The sequence below is a fragment of the Sus scrofa genome, chromosome 8, assembly GCF_054392235.1.
Source record: "Sus scrofa isolate SSC_HxYL_T2T_F1_AM1 chromosome 8, Sscrofa_HxYL_maternal_Yorkshire_Landrace_v2.0, whole genome shotgun sequence".
In the NCBI taxonomy this organism is placed as follows: domain Eukaryota; kingdom Metazoa; phylum Chordata; class Mammalia; order Artiodactyla; family Suidae; genus Sus; species Sus scrofa.
In genome coordinates, this window is record NC_139390.1 from 68593281 (window position 1) to 68612746 (window position 19466).

A 19466-nucleotide genomic window follows, 5' to 3' on the forward strand; every position below is an offset into this window, starting at 1 on the left:
GCCATACCACTTACTCCTCTTTCAAAAGCACAAATTATTTGCCTTAATTGTAATCAATTTTTAGTAATTAGCTTAGGATGCCATTTTTTTTCAGGATTCCAACTTTTAACACCAAAATTTCATTAGGGGCCCTGTCAAACATCTCTATTACTATGTGATAATTCCAATTTACCATTAATCATGTTGAATTATAATGACATACTAATATTTAATTCTATCACTAAAATGCAATTAACTTAAGAGCAATGGTGGTTTTGGTTTAGCACTCTAGATTTTACAGATCACAATCCATACTAGTTAAGTTGGTAAATACAATATGAAGTGTACTTTAGTAATAACAAAAACAGAGATGAAAAGCAGTGTTTTAACACAATTCATTCTAGAGGTAGTACTGTTTGAGACTGTAAAATAAATAGTGTAATATGATAACTTTTTTGTATAGAATGTTCCAATGATCCTTCTCAAAAGGTAACATTTAGTTTTCCTATAAGGGGATTAAATAATATCCCATTTTGGTTTTTGTTTAACTGAATGGAGTAGGCAGGATTGATTCAGTAGAGAATAAGGTGAGCGATTACATTTCTCTTTATAATTTGCTTTGAGTTTCTACAAAATTGTTGGTGAAAAAAATGTATGCAAGGAATGCCATGATGAAGAATGTCCATTTTGCAACTTACGGGTGCTCACATGTCTAATCATCATGTGTAACAAAGAATATAGGAGTTCCCCTCGTGGCACAGTGGTTAACGAATCTGACTAGGAACCATGAGGTTGCTCAGTGGGTTAACGATCCGGCATTGCCGTGAGCTGTGGTGTAGGTTGCAGACGCGGCTCGGATCCCGAGTTGCTGTGGCTCTGGCGTAGGCCAGTGGCTACAGCTCCGATTGGACCCCTAGCCTGGGAACCTCCATATGCTGCGGGAGCGGCCCAAAGAAATAGCAAAAAGACAAAAGAAAAAAAAAAAAAGAATATAAAAAGGTGTCGCGAGACATGTCTTTCCAATCTTCTTGCTTGATTATCCACCCATAGCCCCTCCTCATGTGATCGCATCAAAAGAGTAAAATAAAAGCCGTGTGGTTTCTTGAGGTGGGGCTCTTGGTCCTAGAGACCTTGAGTCCCCCAGGTTCCCACCTTTACTATCTCTGTGTTTTATTTTGTGTTAGCGTTTTGTTTTGTGTTGGCTCTTTCCTTAAGTTCCACAGAACCTGTTCTTCAGCGCCATCCTGCTGAGCTGGCCTCGGCAAAAAGGTATAAAACTACTAAAACAGTTGAAACAGTTAATTCCACTTTGAAAACTGCAATCAAACTGTTTTTAAAGAGAAATTAAATATATCTCCACATCCACAGAGACACAGACCCTGGAAGCCTATAAGACCAGAAAAATTTTTGGGAGATATCAGGTTCACTCTGTGGGTGTGTGTGTAATTTCTTCCAAATAGGAAAAAACAAATTTTTCTTGACGTTGAAAGTTTACAAACTCCATTCATTTGCTATGCAAATAACTAGATAGCCCAATAAACACTTCTAGCAAATTATACCATTTTAATTAATCCCATTTAAATGAGAATGAAACTGCCACTGAGATCTAAACTTGCTAAAACACCAGCAAAAAGCACAAGGGTAGTCTTCATCAAAAAGACAACAGTAATGTTCACTTTACTATCCACCTGGAAAAACCTTTAATAATAGTAAAATTTAAGGTATTTTAAAATTCAATATTCTATCCATTAGCTCAGTAAAATTTATTTATTTAAAAAGGTTTTAGAGCTTCCTCCATTTGTTGAGCACCTGATGACCAATTATTCACACAAAAATTTTGATAATAGTTATTTTCTATTCCTTGTGGAAATGAGGAAATACAGGCTTAGAGATTAAAGCAATTAACAAAATAATTTAGTTAGTATGTAGAAGAACCTAAATTTTTTTTAAGGTTTTCCTAACATGAATACATTATTTCTCTCACTAAACCATGTTTCAGTATAAATAACTAAGTTACAACTACATAAGATAGTATAATTTGGAGCAAGATAAATGTTCTCTCAATAAATTTTATGTTGGAATGACAGTTATTCCTACAAAACTTTTAAAAGAATAGATTTTCATACACCATTATAGTATACTTAATGCTCTTTAAAAAGCAGTGAATTGTTCAGATATTTCTGTGATATTAATTAGCAATTGTCAGTACTTCTTATCATAAAGAATTATAAAGAATTACTAAAATAGTTCAAAGTCCTCTAAATTTCAAAGAGATTAACATTCTCAATTCTCTCATTGGCATTATATTTAAAATAGAACAATGAGAGTGAAGTAAGTCTCATTAGCTTCAAAAAGGTAGAGAACTGTTATGTTCTATTCTAGTTCTTTGTTGTGCTACACATAATTACTGAAATAAGAGATGGGCAGAATTACCTTATTAAATATGAACAGAGCAAGTGAGGCAAACTAAGTACTCCATGTTGAAAAAAGTCTTGATTTGACAATATAAATGGAGTTTTAACTAGAAGAATGAAACTTGGAAATATAAAACTGCATGTGACTAAAAACTTTTATGTAAAGTTCTTTCGGGTTGTATCCTTCCCTTGAATTGAGAATGGATTTTTGCTCTGAAACTTCCTCAAAAAACAAATCTAAATCTTTTAAACCAGTACTTAGTCTCTTCCAAAGGTTTTATGGTTTGGTCATTGTAAAATATGCATTTAACCATGAATCATGTTAGGAAATAACATGCATACTCATCTTGACAATTCTGAGACACATGTGCTTGAGAACACTTTATCTTTAAATCTATGAGGATATTACTACTGCCCATTCTGTCTTATGTTCTGCATTCTCTGCCCCTTCTAAATTTATGTTTTCATAAATTTCAGTAGCTCTTTCATTGTTAAATTAATCTATATCCATGTCCTCAACTGGAATGATTTTATGGCTATAAATTACATTTCTTCAACCTAGAACTTGTTCATGCCCTTAGATCCCTATATCCAACAAACTTTAATATAATTTCTATTCTGACATTCTATAAGCTGCACAACTCAATGTTTCAAAAATTTAACTGTTCATCTCGAATCCCTGTTTTCTCCAGAATCCCCAACTGTCAGTGAACAGCATCACAATCCAGAGTATTTTGTGCCATTTCTCAATCTATTTTAGGCAATCCTTTTATTCAATCTGCAACAAAGTTTTAGAGAATATTGTTATTGATTCTTTGTTTTAATCCTTTTTTTCTGGTTCTCAAGACCAAGTGAGATTTATCACAGATTCCTGCACTTCTCAAATACGAGCATGATCAATCAAATCTAAGAAATTTATCTTTAAAGTTTGTTTCCTAGAACTATTTCAAATATCAATTAGTCAAACAATTAGGGCACTGCAATGAAACACATTGCACATTCAAGTTAAGTGATTTGAAGAGATTTTAATAATGTGACAGTGAACTAAAAATGCCACCTGCTATCTCAGTAAACAAAGGATGTTGCAGTCATTAGCCACTACAGTTGCCCCCTGTGGTGAGCCCTGAGGAAACTCAGGATGATGAACACAGATATTGGCCCAGATAGTGGAAGTGCATATCAAAGGAATGATTTCATTGAGCCCAGAGGCTCTCATCTTCCCATACATAGAAAAGCACTAAATACCTTAACTTGAGACATCTGGTTTTCTTTTTTTTAACATTAATCATTTGATATTCTTCATTGCAAAAACTCCCATATATGCTGGTTTCTCCTTTGCCTCTTCAGTGCAGTCTCTCAGAGGTACTGGAGATACTCTGTTCAAGGCTTAAGTCCTCCGCTAAAACCTATCTCTCACCTTTTAGGTTGTAAATTTTTTAGTCAACAAGCCATTCACAAAAGTGTAGATAGACGTAGAGTGACAAACAAAAATAAACACCGTAGCCACCCCAAAACTATAAAGAGCAGATACTATTAATCCTCCTGTGCCTAAAAAGAAGAGGAAATTAAGGGAGAATCAGGACCTCAACAATGAGAGTTTTGTGTTTAAAGGTTTCCTGACAAGAACTGTGACTTCTGGTTGAAGGATGTAGCCAAGCCCCAGAGGCTCCCCAGAAAAGAAATATAAGGAATAAACACTTCTGATCCTGCTTCCCATTGGTTAAAGCAGAAACTCTACAATGAAGAAGCCCATTGATTCAAATCAGTTTCCCAGGCCATACAAAAGGATAAAATAGGATAAAAATTAAATGAAGAGATTCACAGGTGATCCATACAATCGTCTATTCCCACAAAGAGAGCCTTCATCATGCTTTCCAGTAGAATTTTAAAACTGCCACACCTGACTCTACTTTATTCCCTTTATATAAAGGGGAAACACATTAGAGTCTTCCCATTATTTTCTGCTGCACTGATACCATCACAGTTTCCTTGGTCCCTGTCTCACCATAACAAAGCACTGGAATGGCGGACGTTCTACAAATTTATTAAAGCAAAAGTACATTTTCAGAATGGAGATAGGACTCATATGCATGCTGGATGAAGAAAAGAGAGCCTGACGCACCCTGCAGTAGTCTTTATACCCCACAGTGTGACCTGAGTGGAGGCCCAGTTTGTTCTTCTGACTGGTCTTGGGCAGGAGACCTTATTTGTATAGGGAACTGGTTATGTGGCGGCGGGTGAGGAATGGGCTACATGCCTTCTCTAGCAGGGAGTGAGCAGCCCAGGCTGGACAGGGTGGGGGAAGGGGCAGGCTGGACAAGGTGGGGGAAGGGGCATTACAATGAGATGTGGCCAGAGGCTTTGGGGTTTAATCTTCTTGAAGGGGACTTGAAGCCAATAACAGCACTGTTGTATGTCAAATGTTACCAAAGGTGGGAACAGATTATTTACTTTAATTCTTTGGTTGTCAAAGTACAAAAAGCCACACACAGAGTAGTGGAAAAGAAAGAATATAATCAAGAATTCTTAGACATTGACTGAATGTGTCTTTTGGTTGCCTCCTTTGGGAACAGAACTAGAGTGTTTCATCTTTGAGAAGGAGTGCTAAGAGTTTCACTTTGTTTTAATTTTTATTATTAATAATGATACTGGTATATTAATTCAGGTTTCTGAAGAGTTTCCTAGTTCAGGCTTATAACTTATTCTAGCAATTCTTATAGTTAGTTCTTAATATATGATAAGGTAGGTGACTTCAAAAAAGAGATTTAAAAAAACATAATTTAGTAAGTGGGTTTAGGAGAAATGGGAGGTACTTTGAAAAAAAAAAAAACAAAGTATACTTGACAATACAGTAACATACATGTGCAGAAAGGTTTAAAGTGAAACATTTAAACAAATTTATAGGAAACCTAGAAGTAAATGGATATTGAATCTGTGTGGAGATGATAGATATATATATATTTTTTTTTCCTACAAAAATTGAAAGCAAAAATCTCTCTGTAAAAGAGTTGACTAATATTAGACCAACATAGATATAAATATATTTTTTAAATGTATGTTTAAATGTATCTAATAGGCAAATTGCAAAAGAATATGACATTTTAACACAGGTGGGAGGGCAAATTTTAAACTAATTCATGAAAATTGATGTTTTTGCTTAAAAGACAAAAAGAATACATACATACCATGGAACCAACAAAACTTTTTTCATAATAACCTCTCACTGTTGGTAAGATTACACAGAAAGCTGACAATTCATATACTGCTAAAAGCAATGTAAATTGCTATTTTATCCTTTTGATAAACTGGTGTGTCAAAATGACTCAAAAGTCACAAAAATGCTCATTTTCTCCTACCCTGCTATTCGAAGAAGTAAGAATTTATTCTAGAAAAATCATTTACCAGCGGAAAAAATATTCACAAGACAGTTCTTCTTTCTCTGATAGTATCATATTGTAAATAATCTAAATGGTAGACAATAAAATAATGCTTGTTACCATGAGGCACCACTACATTTAAGTATTTTTTTATTCAAAATATAATTATGAAGATTATACATGCAATGAACTATAAGTAATAACAATTATTTATATAATATTAACTAAACTGTAAAATTAAGCGATGTAATTCGAGCTGAATAGGAACAGAAACATTCAGGGTTGATTGCAAACTAACTCATCGCATTTTTCTTTTAAGGTATTTTACAAGATGAAAGTGTTTCTTAGTTCTCTTTTCTGTGCTAGTTTCCTGTTTCAACATTCTATGGGATTCAACAGGAATATAAAACTATGAAAACTGCAGAACGAATAATAGAGAAGAAAAATATTGCACATTGAAGTTATGTGGAAAAATTCACCCTATTTCTCTAGTACTTTCCCTATTTCGTATATTTACCTGTAATGATCTATACACAGAATCTTTTGTAAATCCTGCCTTTCAAAATGTAGCCATGTTCTCCATTTAATTCTCAGCTCCTTGTAGAAAAAGGATCTGCCAACAATAAGGAATGCACACTAAATAGAGGAGAAATAAATCAATTTTAGCTATATTTTCAAAAGCAGCAGGTTCAATCTTTTATAAATTACTATGACCCGAGACAATAAACCATGTAATAACAGAAACAGCTAGCAATTTTGGTCAGGGAATATCTTTTAAAATATAAAGCTGTATGAACTCAGTATTTTTATTTGATGGCCAATGAAAGTTCTACTTTTCCACTTATGTGTTGTTTCTTCATTATTGACTCTTTCAGAGGTGTCATGCCAGTTAATGTTTTATGTATTTGGAGGGTTATTCTTTCATAGAAATATCTTTCAGAAACTTGGCATGTGTTATGACAGCTATGTGCTACTCATTTCAACAAACATATTCTTTTGAACTTTAGTGGTCACATTAGTGAAAAATATACTTTATACTGCTTAATGATTTTGGATAGTCATTAAAATCCTCTTCAAAATTGATGAAATACAGACATTCCTGACATCTACAACAGATCCTTGGTTAACTTTTCTTTTCTCTACTTAAGCTGAAAAACAAGCTCATCTGTGGCCCCATAATGCCACTATTGTAAGGGAGAGATTTCTTAGTGTTTCTGTGTTATTGTATTTGCAGGATGTTTAATATTCTGGTCGTTAAGGAAAAATGTCATATTCATTTAATTACTAAGAGTGAACACATTACATGATAATTTCTGCCAATATCTTTACAGTTATTAGATTCAATTCAGAGTCTTATGAGGCACTCATGGTGAAAAGCTACATCAGCCTTACTGAATAAAGACTAAACAGTTTACTTTATTCTATCTATCAATTGGACAATCAGTACAGTCCATGTATTCATAGATAGCTTTCAGCAGACCTGATATATTTTCTAATACTGCCTCATTGAAGAAAATGTTATTTATGTTATATCTTCTTTTTATACAAATACTTCAAGTGCATTAAGTCATGGCCAGTCCTGACCATTTTGTTAATATTCATTTATAACACCCATTTGCAGTTTCCTATGAATAGTTAACTGGGAAAAGAACAGTGAGAAATTAATAGTAATTATACTTTATTTTTATGCAATACTTTAGAATTTTCAAAGCACTTTAATAAATATACATCATTATAAAATTACATCAAATGTTAAGCCCATTTCCCAGAATCATAAGTTGCTTTTGTCTAATATAACATGTCCTGCTAATGAAAAGCAAAGCCATAGTTGTAATGCCACCTTCCTGTTCTAATATGGGTCATGTTCCTGAGATACATACAACCTGCTAGAGATGCTGGAATGGAGGAAATGGTGAGATACTTTTTAACTAAAGCAACTATGGTTAAAAGCAGTATTTCTGATCTGAGGTTAAATAAGTATTTTTCCCAGTGAACTTCTGTCACTTACTGTCAGGCCCAAGTTCCTGAACAGATCACCCCAGATCACTCCCTCCCTATTCACACTCTTAACTCCCTATATTTGCCTCGTTGCAACCGTCCTTTTTAAAATCCTTATTTTCATGGGTATTTCATAAGGTTTTCCCGACAAAACAGATTTCAAACCTGATGGCAAAGATAATCCCTGAACATTTCATTCCTAGCACATTTTGTATTAATGTTAGATGAATATCACAACTTACAGTGAATGAATTAATCAATAAGCTATAAGTACATTTTATGACGCTATTTACCCCATTAAAATTTTTTCTATTAATACAAATATATTCTAATTAATAAGAACAAGCAAATAACCTGAAGTTTTCCTACAATTCATAGTGTTGTGCCAGCTGCAGAGACCAGCATACCAACAATATTACCTAAATGATTCTATAAGTTCTAAACTAACTCTGATTCTATTTAAAATTTACATAGCTAGAGATAACTAGAAATTTTTTTCTCCTCTTTACCTATGTCTGCTTTCCCTAATCCTTTCCTCTCCTCATCTATCACTGTTCCAAGTATTCCATACATCTGTAAACTTGATTATTTATTTAAAGGATGAATATTAAGTACCTGATATAATGTGCTGGTTACTCTGATAAAAACTGGATTACAGTTTTGGGGGAGCATTTTGGTATCTCAAAGTGAACCCCTATCTGGAAAATTTTATCATCTGTATTATCATAATCATCATTATTAATGCTAATGCTGTTGCAAGTGATTACCACAAATTCAGCAGATTCAAACACCACAAATTTACTGCCTTACAGTTCATTAGATCAAAAGTCCTACATGAATGTCATTGGGCTAAAATCAACATTTCCTCAGGGTTCCATCTCTTTCTGAAGGTTCTAGGGGATAAATAATGTTTTTTCCAGCTTCTAGAAATTATCATCATTTCTTGACTCCACCTTCAAAGACAACAAAAAGACAATTTTTTTTTCATATCACATCTCCCCGATCTATACTTCTGTCACTTTCTTTTCCTTTTAAGGACCTATGTGATTAGATTGAGTCCATTCTAATAATCTTAATGTCCTTAACTTTAATCACAACTACGTATCATAGTTTTGCCATATAGGATAACATATTCACAGTTCCAGGAATTAGTAAGCAGACATCGTTGAGGGAGCAATATTCTGCCCACCACACAATCAATCCTGATTAGAGTTGCCAAGGGTAATATGCCAGGCATTATGTATCTGAAAGATTTTTTTTTCTCCTTTGGAAAGCAACCACATCTGAACTACATATTTTGATAGTACAATCAGGTAGGTTTTTGTTAAAATTCCAACTACCTTAACATAATCTTGTTATTGAATCAGTTTCTTAAGGTTGTGTCTCAAGGGATGGAAAATTCACTAGATTCACTAATGGTGAAAACTAATTGTTAGAAAAACTAATAGTTCTTGAAATCTGAGTTCTGAGAATCAAATCTGTTATTTTCTGTGTGTTCACTAGCACCCTTGTTTCATGCCAACTGGTAATCCTAGGTCATGTCTTGCTTTTACTAAGGTCTTGCCCTTGGCGTTTGTTCCTCTAACTGCTTACATTCAAAACTCTTTGTTGATGATTTTATCTTTACTGAGATATGTTACTTCTATGTCTATTTAAGAGTTTTTAACTTGAGTGCATGTTGAATTTTACCCAAGGTTTTGATTCTGTGTATTGAGATGATCATATTATTCTTTTATTCTATTAGTGTGATGTATCACATTGATTAATTTGCATATGCTGAACTACTCTTGAATCTCCAGGATAAATTCCACTGGATCATAATGAATAATACTTTTAATGAGTTGCTGAATTAGATTTGGTACTATCTTAATAAAAACTTTTACTTCTATATTCATCAGATACAGAGATATAGGCCAGTAGTTTTCTTTTCTAGCATTGTCTTTTCCTGGTTTTGGTATTAAGATAATGTTGGCCTCTAAAAATGAATTTGGAAGTGTTCCTTCCTCTTTAAATTTTTGGACAAGTTGAGGAAAACTGGTGATAATTCTTCTTAAATATTTGGTAAAATTCTCCAGTGAAGCCATCTATATGGTCCTGGGCTTTTCTTAACTGAGAGACTTTTGATGAATGATTCAATTTCCTCATTAATAACTGTTCCATTCAAATTTCCTATTTCTTCCTGATTCAATTGTGATATATTTTATGTTTCTAAGAATTTTTCCATTTCTTCTAAGTTTTCCAGTTTGTTGGTTGTTCAAGTAGCCTCTTATGATTCTTTGAATTTCTGTGATATAAATTATAATGTCCCTTTGTCTTTTATAATTTTGTTGATTTAGGGCCTTTCTCTTTCTTCCTTACTTAGTCTAGCTAAGGGTCTATCAGTTTTCTTTTTACTTCAAAAGAACAAACACTTGGTTTGATTAATCATTTATCTATTTTTCTCTATTTCAGTTATTTCTGTTCTAACCTTTATTATTTCTTTTCTTCTGGATCAGTTTATTCTTTTTTGGATCAGTTTTGGATCAGTTTATTCTTTTTTTGTCCTAGCTCCTTTTGGATCAGTTTATTCTTTTTTTGTCCTAGCTCCTTTTGGATCAGTTTATTCTTTTTTTGTCCTAGCTCCTTAAGCTATAGTGTTAGGCTGTTTGGGATTTACATTGCCTCTTAGTGTAGGTATTTTTTGCTATGAACTTTCCTCTTAGAACTGTTTTTGCTGCATCCTATAAAGTCTGATATGTTGTTTCCATTTTCATTTGTTTAAAAAAAACTCAAATTTTCCCTTTAATTTATTCTATGGTCCACTGGTTGTTCCAGGAAGGATTTCTCAATTTCCATGTGCTCATGAATTTTCCAGTTTTCCTCTTACTGATTCCCAGTTTCATGCCATTGTGGTCAGAGAAGAAACCTGGTCTGATTTCAATTTTCTTGAATTTGCTAAGATTTGTTCTATGGCCTAACATATGGTATTATCTTAAAAACTGTTCCCTGTGCACTAGAGAAGAATATTGTTATTGTTGTATTAAATGTTCTAATATGTCTATTCAGTCCACTTGATCTAAAGTGCTATTAAAATCTCCTGCTTCCTTTTTTGATTCTTTGTCTGGATGATTTATCCACTGTTCTCAGTGGAGTATTAAGGTCCCCAGTTATTGTTATATTACTGTTTACTGCCCCTTTCAGCTCTGTTAGCTTTTGCTTTATATATTTAGGTGCTATAACATCAGTTGGATAAATACTTATAATTGTTATATTTTCTTGATGTTATGACCCTTTTACCACTATATAATAACCTTGTATTTTTTATTTTTTTAACCCTTTTCAGTGTAAAGTCTATTTTATCTGATAAAAGTATAGCTATTGTGCTTTCTTTATTCTTAGTCTGTGTGTGTTTTTAAGGCTGAAGTGAGTCTCTTGTAGCCAGAATATTGACAGATCTTATTTTTAATCCATTCAGCCATTCTGTACCTTTTAATTGGATGATTTAATCTGTCTGTATTTAAAGTAATTATAGATAGGTAAGAACTTATTACTTTGTTAAATCTTTTCTAATTGTTTCATATATTTTTGATCACTGTTTCTTATCCTGCTATCTTTGGAGTCTGATGTTTATTTTGGATCAGAATACTTTGACTTCTTTATTATGTTCTTTTTTTTTGTAATTACTATAGGATTGTTGTTTGTGGTTACCATGAGAATCACATAAAATATCTTAAACTTATTACACCCATTTTTAAACAGATAAAAAACTTCAATAGAGTTTTTAAACTTGACACTTTAACTTCTCTCTCTAACATTTTGGGTTTTATGATTTTTATTGTGTAACTAATAATAGATTATTATAGATATGGTTATTTTTGATACTTTTTTTTAAACTTTTACCATTTTTTAAACCTTTTAAACTATAATCGCAAGTGAAATATGCACCACTATCACCATATTGCAGAATCTAACTCTGACATTTACCTTTAACAGTAAAACTTATGCTAGATTTTTAGCTGTTTTACATATTTTTATGATATTAAGTATCACCCTTTTTCTTCTACTCAAAGAATACCCTATAGCATTTCCTGTAAGATAGGTCTGGTGTTAATAATCTCCCTCAGCTTTTGTTTGTTCAGAGAAGCCTCAATCCTTCCTTTGTTTACGCAGGATAGCTCTGCCATTAGAATTCTTGGCTTAAATTTACTGTCTTTCAATGTTTTCATCTGTCTTTCAATACTGTCATCTCATTCTCACCTGCCCTGAAAAGTTTCTATTGAGAAATCCACTGAAAGTCTTATGGGTATTAATCTTGAATGTGACTTCTCTCTTTCTCTTGCTGCTATTAAAATTCTTTGTCTTTGCCTTTGACAGTTTAGTAATAATGTGTCTCAAACTAGCCCTTTTCCAAGATCAAACTAGTCCAAGCCCTTTGGGACACATGGGTCTGGATGTCCATTTTTCTCCCTAGGTTTGGGAAGTTGTAGGCATTACTGCTTTAAAAATACATTTTGTCCCTCTCTCTTTTTCTTCGCTATCTGGAATTCTCATAATTCAAATATTGTTTCTTTCCTTTGTGTCTTATAATTCTGATAGGGTTTCTTCCCTCTTTTTCACTCCTTTTTCTTTTTGCTCCTCTAAATAATTTTTTTTTAATTAAAATAGTTCATTTTGTTGTTGAAGTATAGATAGCATATAATATCATCTTCAAGTTTACAAAATTGTTGTCCAACATTTCATACATTACAAAATGATGACAATAAGGCTAGTAACCATCTGTCACTATACAGAGTTATTATAATACCGTTGACTATATACCTGTTCTGTACAAAACATCCTAAGATCTTTTCAGGACTATAAATGTGTATTTTTTAATCCCTCTTACCTATTTTATCTAATTAGTGATTACTGATTAATCTCCATTATTCTCCCACTCTAAGAGAAATATATTTACTATTAGAGCCTCACTTATAACAGCAGATTTTTTTTTTTTTTCCTCTAAATTCTGGTTACTTATCTAGCACAGCTTGGTTTCTCCTGTTTTCTGTTTCATTGCTCTCTCAATGGTATTCCATATTTTATATTGTCTTGGATGCCATTTCTGGACTACTATATGTAGCAATTATAAATTTTTACTTTTGTAGGATTAATGCTTATATTTCACTATATTATCTTAATAGATATGATTTAGCACCTCAGTTTGAAGCCTAGATCTACTCCTTAATGGTTGATTGACTTAAATATAAAATATTAGTTTAAGTACATAAAATTAACTTAAAATATATTACATTTAATACTTATATATTTCATATCTAAGTTATGGCTAATAACCCTTATCTCATAGTTTTACTGTGTGTATATGTGCCAAGTAAAATAATATGCATAAAATTACCAGGGAAATTTTAGACAGTTATTTTTAAAGTTGCTTATAAAAGCAGTAAATGCATGGTAGTAATAAATCATAAATAATTCACTTTTACTAAACACTCAAAATGCTAAATCCCTATGAATGCAACAAAGACATTCCTATAATAACTCTGTATAGTTAACAATGAAATTAGAAATAAAAAAAATTATTGAAAATTTTCAAAACAACTTAAGGTATGTAGTGACTATAAAATTATAATATATTCAGATAAACAATTGTGAAACATTTTTTATCATGATATCTAAAAAATTTTAAAGAACTTTTTCTATCAGTAAATATACAGTCTTATTATAGATATTTTCTCAAACATTTTATTAGGAAAAAATTAATGAACAGAAAAGTTCAAAGAATTAGGCAGTAAATAACCATATCCTCACCACTTAGATTCTTCCAGCAATTGTGCTATATATAGTTCAGTATTTGTTTATATTTTTGAAGTAAAATGCACATACTATTTTTAAATTAATCATTCAATGAGTTTTTAAAATGCATACACATGTGCAGCCCAGATTCCTATTAAGCTATCAAATTCCCATTATCCTGCAAAGTTTCTTCACGACTTTCCCTATTCCATCTTTACCAACTTTTAAAGATTAAAAGTTCTTTAATTTTTTTAACAATAGATTAATTCTTGTTATATACCTTTTTATAAATAGTATTACAGAATGATTATATGATTATATGTTATGCATTACATACATTACATTATGCACTATACTGTGAAATGGTTTTTTAACTCAGCAAAATAATGTTGAAATTCACCCATGTTGTTGTGTATCCTTTTTCTCTCTGAGTAATATTCCAATGATGGATATGCCTCTTTTTTTTGCTTTTTTTAGGGCCACACCTGTGGCATATGGAAGTTCCCAGACTAGGGGTTGAATCAGAACTACAGCTGCCAGCCTACCACAGACACTGCAATGAGGGATCAAAGGGAACCTATACCACAGCTCACAGCAACACCAACCCACTGAGTGAGGCTGATTGAACATGCATCCTCATGGATACTGGTCAAATTTGTTTCCTCTGTGTCACAACGGGAACTCCAAATATGACATTTTTTAAAAGTTCAATTTTTTTGTGAATGTAAACTTGAGACATTTCCAAGTTTTATCTATTATAAATAAGCTGTTGTGAACATTCCTGTGTAATCTTTTTGAGTAGATGCTTTCATTTCTCTTGATTAAATATGTAGTTGGAATTGCTGGATCATCCGGTAGTTGAAATTTTATGAGAAACTGCCAGTCTTTTCCTTTAGTGATTATACTATTCTTTCTTCCACACAAATCTGAATTCTCTGCTCCCCTTTCTGATGAATTTGCAGTTTATCTTAATATGGTTTTAATTTGCATATCTTTAATGGGTAATGATGTTCAACACCTTTTTATGTGCTTATTGATTGTTTGCATACTATCCTTCTGTTGTCTCCAAAGCCTTCCCATCTTTTAATAGGGTTGTTTATTATCTTTGTCGAAGTTGTTGTCATATTGTACATATTCAGGATATGAGTCCTTTGTGAGATATATGTTTTGCAATTTGTTCTCCCAGTCTGTGGTGTCATTATTGACAAAAAAAAATGGTACATACTTTTTCCTTTATTTTCATAAAGAAGTATTTAATTATGATGAAGTGTAATACACATTTTTTAAAATGTTATAGTCATTGTATTCTGGTCTTGGTTTTAGAATTTATCGTCTACAGCCTGGTTGCAACTATATTTTATTATGTTTTATTTTCAAAACATAATTTTGGTCTTCCAATTTATGTTCATTAATTAATTTTTGGGTATGGTGCTTTTATGGCATGTGCTTTTCTATTGTTTTCCTATGAACTTATATAAATTTAAATATTTCAAGTGTACCTTTGTAGTTGTGCCTTGCTTTCTCATCAGTTCTGTTGATCTCTGACTTATATGGAAGTTCGGAGGCTAGCAGTCAAACTGGAGCTGCTGCTGCTGGCCTATGCCACAGCCACAACAATATGGGATCTGAGCCACATCTGTGACCTACACCACAGCTCATGGCAATGTCAGATCCTAAACCCACTGAGAGAGGCCAGGGATTGAACCCACATCCTCATGGATCCTAGTCGGGTTCATTACCGCTGAGCCACAACTGGAACTCCAGGTGATCTTTGACTTTTAATGGACCTATTTAATACACATATTTAGATAATCATGTTTAATATAATTATCAACATGTGTCATTTCACTGGTTTAGGTTTGTTAAATTTTATTTTGATCTTCTATTTCTACTTTTCTAACTTCTTTATTATTTAGTATTTTTTCTAGACTCAGATTCCCAGTTACATACTGGTTCTATTAATATCTTGGAGTTCCTGTCGTGGCTCAGTGGTTAACAAATCCGACTAGGAACCATGAGGTTGTGGGTTCGACCCCTGGCATTGCTCAGTGGGTTAAGGATCCAGCGTTGCCATGAGCTGTGGTGTAGTTTGCAGACAAGGCTCAGATCTGGCATTGCTGTGGCTGTGGTGTAGGCCAGCAGCTGCAGCTCTGATTCAACACCTAGCCTGAGAACCTCTATATACTGCAGGTGCAGCCCTCAAAATACAAAATAATAAATTAAAAAAAAAATCTTGGAGTTCCCATCGTGGCACAGTGGTTAACGAATCCAACTAGGAACCATGAGGTTGCGGGTTCGGTCCCCACTCTTGCTCAGTGGGTTAACGATCCGGCGTTGCTGTGAGCTGTGGTGTAGGGCAGACGCGGTTCGGATCCCACGTTGCTGTGGCTCTGGCATAGGCCAGTGGCTACAGCTCTGATTCGACCCCTAGCCTGGGAACCTCCATATGCTACGGAAGTGGCCCAAAGAAATAGCAAAAAGACAAAAAAAAAAAATCTTAATTAAGACATAGCTGACACATTAAAAGTGCACAATTTGACATAGGAATAGAATAGCTCCATATAACCATCCCCACAATCAATATAAGAAACATAGAAATTACCCCCCACTCTTTTCTTTTTTGTAAATCTTTTCTCTTATCCCCAAGCAACCACTGATTTGCTTTTTTGTTGCTATAAATTTAGACTGTTGAAGAACAGCACTCTGACATTTGAGCTGGATAATATCTTGTGCACTGTAGTCTCTACCTACTATATGACTCTATCTGCCCTGCAATCAGAACATGGCTACCTGTACATTCTTGCCCTAAACAATTGATTCCCTTGAAAAACTTTAATCGTAAACAATAGATCAACACAGAAGGCACCCTGGGCAGTTCATAAGTGAAGGAGTAAGGAGAATAAAATAGACATACATTCTGGGAACAATATTGTTAAGATCTATTTTATATCTGTAAGAAATCCTTAATATAGTTACCAAAACAATGATCAGCCATAATGTGGGTTGATGCACATTTCAATCCAGATAGCCCAGACTGAGACAGAAAAATCAAAGTCTTATGACACATACTTACTAAAAGACTAGATTCAAGATCTCTTAACTCACAGAGAATACAGATTTTGTGAATAAATCTGGCTCTTTGCAAGCATTTAACTTTGCATTCTATGCTTAAATAAAGCAAATTATAGCTCTTCAAAAAATATTTTACAAAGTACAAGGTGAGTTAAGCTTTTGTTTATTTAAATACCATAGTAGAATTAGTGATCTAAACACTTTAATATATTTAGTGTTCTACATATTTATTGATCTGTACAGGATGATGAGATTCAACTAATCAGTCATTGGTCAGTTTCTCATTCAGACAGTGGCTGGAGTCACCCAGTCACTGAGTGAGACACCCAATTCCTCACTCACATGCCTGGTCCCTGGGTTAAGAAGACGCAAACACTTGGGAATAGCTGAATCTCCTAGGGCAACTTACTTTACATGGGCTCCTTAGCCTGGCAGCCTCAGTGTAACTGAAATTCTTACACTACATCTGGTGGGGCCCAGAGATGTGTTCCAAGAGAAGTCAGCAGAAACGACATGTTCTTTTCTAACCTAGTCTCAGAAATCATGCAGCACCACTTTTACCACATTCTAACCACTGATGCATTCACATCTACTCTAACTCTTCACGAGTAGAGTATCAACAATATTTACAGATATGTTTAAACCCAAGAACACAAAAAAAGGGCTATTTTTTTTTAAACCTTAACTATAAATTCACAAATCTATTTAAAATAAGAGTCTAAACTTATTTCAGTCCTGGCCTTATGAATTCATAATGACAATTGTTTTCTTTTAATTCTTCAGTATATTTGATTGTCTATTTAGAGGATATTTAACAGGTTTGCCATTTATGAGATATTAAAGTTGCATCAAGACTGTCCCCTTGTATTCTGGTGTATAATTATGGAACTTTAGTTTACAGAATTATTTCTGCCATTTGTAATAATCATCTGCATACACAAATAGATAAGCCTAATCCATTTCATTCTTGCACTGAACAGTCACTAGACGATAAAGTTCGTCATGATTTTGCACAAACAGAAGACAACTTCAGGAAAATGCTACCGTGATATTATAATATCCTGTTGGTGATTTGATCATTTTCACATTTTACATGACAGAAAATAATAATTATAAAGTCATTATCTCTTTCCAGAACAATAGTTTGGAGGAACAGGTGCATGTCATCCCAGTCTCAGTCTGGAGCTCATTTCAATAAACTCAGACTGTCTGCATTTTTTAAGACAGCCCTATTAGTTGTCTCATTTGTTACCACCACTCTTTGCAGTTCTCACATCTGTCAAAGTCCATACAAATAGCCCCCTAGAGGAAGCAGATGTCACAAAGTTATAATTTAGATGCTTGTTTGGACTTTCAGACAAAATCTGGACAGCAAACATCCTGCTCTGTTAAGCAGCATTATCAAATGCAAATTGTTGATGAATTTTTTATTAGTTAGTCACTGCTTTTTGAAATACTTATTTCAGTAATTAGTTGTGTGGAAAACAATATTCTCAGAATGTTTCCGTTAAATAGGTAAGGAGGGAGAGAGGGAAGGAGGGATAGAAAAAGGGTAGGAAAAGGGAAGAGGTAGGAGAGGGAGAGATGGAGGGAAATAGTTATTAACAAATATTAATATATGAGATAAATAAGTAGATGTATCTGAAAGCCAAGTGTGATTTTGTAATTATACTTGAAACTTATGACAAATGCTAAATTGATTTAACAATGTCCCAAACTATTTGTTTTACCCAGAAAACATTACACCATGCATAACATTGTACTCAAAGTTAAAAATATTAGATACCCATAAGTGAAAAAAGAAGATATAGATAAACTTTTGTGGAATGTTAAATTAGGTTTTTGTTATTGATTTTAGTTTTGTTCATTTACATCTTCTGTCTTGTTCATAGATCTTGTGTAAGCATACACATTATTTCTGAAGAATTATTGGCAGATTAAGAGAAGCTTTTAATTTTCATACTATAGTATTTTCACTTAATTGCTTATATATTAATATAAAAAATACAATATGAAACAAGTACATACCAAGATTATTGAAGGAGTAATAAAAATGGAAATTCTCCATAGCATCTATCACAAATTAAAAAGTTATAAAGTTTGAAATAGCATGATACTAATTCATTTAGACAATGAAATATAACTGGTCAAATGAAATAATATCAAACAGAGTACACAGGAATCTAATATCTAAGATATAGCAGACACTTTGGTTAAATTATATCATAAATGATTCACTCATTTTAATTATTGAGAAGTAAAATAAATTTTATTTAACATATATAATATGATCTTTCAGATTATGACTCATTATTTTCTAAGAATGTAACAAAAGAGAGGCACTGTAGCAAATGCATTGGTATTATTTGGGATAAAAATGATACCCCAAATTAAATATGACTAAAAATCACAAATAAAAATACTGATATGTAGAAAACATAATTTTAAATGTTTATCATCAAATTTTACCATAAGACAAATTCAGAAGATAACACAATTTTGAATAATGATTATGTCAATTGAAGTAGCAATATTCACGGTATAAATATAGACTTCCAAAATAGATAAAACAAGTGTGACTCCTATAGAATAATTCTAGCAAAATATAACAAGAATTTTCAAAAAATGAATATTTCAAATGTTCAATATCTTCCTAAAATATGGTACCCTAAGCATAATCATACTCCACATTTTATCAAATTTTATCAAATTTTAGTTTTTAAAAATTTACATTAGCAAATAATAGTGAAATTTATATAAAATATTTTTAGAAACAGAAATGGAACAATATGTCTGAAGACAATTTTTCAGTATGAACTTAGTGTCTTAACCACACTTATTTAATTGTTAAAAATTT